This window comes from Trypanosoma theileri (assembly GCF_002087225.1).
Source record: "Trypanosoma theileri isolate Edinburgh chromosome Unknown TM35_Tth_4_V1, whole genome shotgun sequence".
Classification (NCBI taxonomy): Eukaryota; Euglenozoa; class Kinetoplastea; order Trypanosomatida; family Trypanosomatidae; genus Trypanosoma; species Trypanosoma theileri.
Window position 1 is genome coordinate 16,841 of NW_021639846.1, and position 4,554 is coordinate 21,394.

Below are 4,554 nucleotides of genomic sequence, written 5' to 3' on the forward strand. Positions count from 1 at the left end.
GGGGTGGGGGATATGAATTTATTCAAAGAAACCAAACTCACTCACCAAATGTTTGAAGTGGGAGGTCTCCTCAAAAACCAAATTCTTTTTATTTTTCTTTTTAATACATGCGTTCTTAGGAATGGCATTCCCCTTGGTGGCGTTTGGCCATCGAAAGTTGAAGTCAAGGTCCATTATCCCCTATTATTTTGAGGGAAGCCATGGGTCAGCAAATTCTCTTCTTGAGAGTTTACGGGTTGATAAGCTACAAACGTCATACAACACCGGGGCCAGCAGAGTCGTACTGGGAGAAAACTTTATCCAAGAAGGTCGTGGGGCACGTATCAGTGTTCCATCAGCAACAATTTCTTTTATATGATTCACTTTGGTGTGAATGCCGCTAGGGAGAGGCAGGGACCCTAGAGATAGTAACAGCCATGTCATCCAGTGGCGGAAATCAGATTTGGCCGCTGAGGGGACGACTCAGAGAGGCGAAAAAAAAATCCACGTTCTGCCACCTACGAGATCCATTATGATTTCATTACCAATGCGTACTCCCCATGCCCGACGGTAGTAAAACATAATATAAAAACAAATTGTATTTATGTATATTTATGTATTATTCTTGATGGCCCGTTCCATTGGATTAATATCCATAAAGTGACGAATAACAGAAAGAAAAACGTGGTGGTGTGGTGTGGGGTCCTTTTTGGGTTGGGGTGGAAGGGATATGTTTGATCGTACCCTCCCAATGTACATCGTGGAGAAAAGGACGTGTGTGTTTGGATGGGTGTTTTTTTTTTATTTGCTGATAATGCTGTGGGAGAAAAAGAAGAGGTGAACCGGCATTCTGAGGGAAAAATAAAATAATAGTAATAAGGATAAATAAAGAGGTAATATGTGTGTGAGAGAGAGTAAGTGTGTGTTGCCTCTGTTTGTAAAGAGTGGCATGGTATTACAGTGATGTGTATGCAGTCGTTTTTGTTTATGGTTGTGAGTGAGTGGGTTTTAGATTCCAATTGTGGTGTTGGTATAAATATTATGGTGATGCGTTGGTTTTCTTTTCTTTTTGGAAGTGTGTTGATTATTGTACAGTCTCTTTGTTTTGCTGATGATTTGTGGTATTGTTTTTTGTATGTAGCCAAAAACACAGGGTGTTTTTGGTGTTCAAACTGCCTGGTAATGGTTTTATTATAATGGGAATACAGACACACTTTGTGTATGAATACCGAGTAAGATATTGGGGTGTGTGTGGAGACGTTTATTCAATATTGTTTTGAATCCATTTGTTTTCCATTTCTTCTAAATTCAAGGTGTTGTTTCAATATCTGTGTAACTCCCTGGGTGTGTTTTATTGTGTGAGTGGTTTACTGTTGTTCCCCTCATTGGGTTGTTGTTTGATTGCTGTTGTGATGTGTTCTCTCTCTCTCTCTCACTCTCTATTTCTGTGTGCCGTCCACCGTGTGTGTTAAATGTGCGTCTCTTTTCTCGTTTTCCTCTTCTTTCTTGTTGCCGCTGATACAAGCAACTCACAGAGACAATCATGACAACGATGTTCGTCCAACTGCGCCGTGTGGTGTACCTGTTGGTACTTCTGCAGTGCTGTGTGTGTGTGGCCTATGCGGATGATGATGCCGAAAAAACGAAAGCGGTGAAATTCTTAAGGGATTGGATGGAGGGGTCGGAGAAACAACTTGCTGAGGGGAAGGGCTATAAGGAGGTTTGGAATGCCAGAGTGGGGACTTGCGCCAAGAAAGCTGATGAAGCCAAGACGGTGGCCGAAAAAACGAAAAAACTCGTTGAAGGGATTGCGGCCGAAGTAAAAAAACATAAGGACAGTCATTCCAAGACTGCTGTGTCCGAGGATCTGGTTAAGCTCGTGGAGAATGCTTCGAAGGAATTAGAAGAGGATTTGCTCGTGTTTGGGAAGGCGATGGACACAGTGGAGAAGATAAGGAAAATGGTTGTATGGAGTTCGGGTGCGATGCAGAATATGCAAGATTATTTGGAGAGTCAAAACCACAGCAGAGTGTATTATACAGAAGAGCTAAAGAAAGTACCCGAAGATAAAAGACCGAGAGAACATCAGCTCCTTATTGAAAGGAGCGAGAGACTATACAAAGAGATGGATGAGGTTTATCAGCGTCTCAAAGTGATCAGTAAACGAAGTATCGCCTGCTCAAGGGAAACAAATCAGCGTGTGATGGATACAAAGATCAAGATGCTCGAGGCGGTGAAACTGTTCGAGGGGATGAAAGATAAGTTCGATTTGAGCAAAGGTGAGGTCCAAGAAAAGGTGAAAACGTACGACGAGGCTGTGCGGGAATCATTGAAGGATGACTTGTCAAAGAAAGAGCCTGCTCATGAAGAAACATCGAAGGATATAGTCGGCCGAGCGTCTGAGAGTACGATTGGCGGGGCGGCTCCTCTGGCAACCAAAAACAGAACAGTTGAAACAACCGACCTTAAAGAGAAATTGGAGACAGAAAAGAAAAAGGAAGAAAAACGTTTGGAGCAGAAAAAGAAGGAGGAGGAACAGGAACTGGAGAAACGCATTGAAGAAAGGAGGGTGGCTGCGGAACGAAGGAGACAGGAGGAAGAACGACAAAAACAGGCGGCAGCTGCAGCAGCAGCAGCAGCAGAGGCACAAAGAGTAAAGGAAGAACAGGAGAGAAAGGAAAGAGAAAAACAAGCCAAGAAGGAAAGAGAGGAAAAAGCCAAAAGGGATGCTGAAGAAAAAGCGAGAAGGGATGCAGAAGAAAAAGCGAAACAGGAGGCGAAGAAGGCGGCCAAAAAGAAGAAAGATGGCAGCCGCAGTCCTGCATTGATGCACGGTCCCTTGTTGATTCTTCTTGTCCTGTCAGTGTTGGGTTGCACATTCGTTTGCTAATCGGTGTTCCCATGACACAGTTGCACAGTTAACCTTTGTTTGAGTGGACATGGGTGCATTGTAAGGGCACTGTTATTTTTGGTTGGATATCAGCATTATTTACTTTTTCAGTTCGATAAATCTCTTGTTTGCATTTTTTTTTGCTAAAGAGATCTATTGGACTCCCTATGACACTCATCACATGACAAACCATCATTTTGTGAGGGGGTGTTCCTCTTTCTTTGTTCGCATTATTATCTGGGTTCTGTTTTGCCGTCATTTACTGTGTCCTCCTGGTGATGTGTGTGTGTGTTCCGTGATATTACTAACTATTGCTTTTACCCATGGGAATGAGATACAATCCCAATGTGTTTTAATTGCTGTGACTGAAATGTGAAGAATGACAGTAGGAGGTTCAAGACACACAAACACGCACACTACCAACCCTCCTTCTCTTTGTGTGTGTGTGTGGACTGTCATCATGTGTGCATCATTTCCGCCGGTTGCCCTGTACGAAAGACACACACACACCTACAGCAGGGAATTGTTTTCTTGCCTCCTGAACATATTCACATGGTGATCACGGCTTTCTTTTTTGTTTTGTTTTCATTTTATTGTTTTTTTCCATTGTGTGTGTGTGTTTCATTATAATTTCATTGCACATTGTGTGCAGCTATGTGCTTTTCTTTTGCGTTTCCCATACACCTTGTGTATCTTTTGTGCTCATCATTGTGAAATGATTCTTTTTTTCATTATATACAAACTGCTGCAGGGACATCAAGAATTAAGATATGGATACAGCACGTTCAGCACGCAATGATTTTCCGTTGTTAACCTTGGGGTGGATTGGACTGTGTCCAGGCATGGCAGCCACAGTAACACATGAATTTCTTTTTTTCTTTTTACATCGTTGCTCTATTATTGTCTCTGCCTCACGCCGTCACTCTTTTTCTTTTGCATTTCTTATTTTGATATAAAAATTGGTGGGTTGTAGGTGTTTGAGTGTGCCCCTCTGTTGTGTGTTCCTTTATGTGCGTGTGTATTCAGCTTGCTATTCACAACGCCCACGTAATGAAAACACATTTCTTTGTTCTCACCTTCTCTCTCGGTGGTGTCGCTCACGGTATTGCCACGGAGATATTTCTGCCCCTGTGTTGTGTGTTGTGTGGCTTGCTTGAGTGACTGCAGCCTGCGGGGGTGGACTGAGACTGTTCCGCCTCGGCTTCACGTAATGGGTCTGTTTTTTTCTTGATTTTGGGGATTGTGTTTGGTTGATGTGCTGGTGTGGGTGAATGTTTTTCTCTGATGGGAGTGGCAGCTGTGGTTATTGTACTGTGAGTGCTTTGTGTGCTGTTGGTATCCTGTTGTTGTTGTTCTTCCTCTGCTGCTCTTGTGTTTTTCTGTTCCTCTCTGTAGGTGTGTGGCTCCGTGTACATTTTAGTGAATGCCGTAGTGCCTCTCGGATATGAGCACGTGAGACTGTCATTGTGTGTGTGTGTGCACTGTGAGTGGGAAGGACACCGTTGTGTTGCTGGACCGCTACCGCTGCGGCGTCTGTGGGGTTTCTGAATGGCATGCTTCGCTTCGGCGGGGCTCGAGGAGGGGCACTTTACGTCCCGAGGCGCTGAACCTTGAGGCCTGAAATATCACATGCTCAGGGACTTTGAACTTGAGAGAAAAAGAAGAGTGAGGATGAGGAAAAAAAA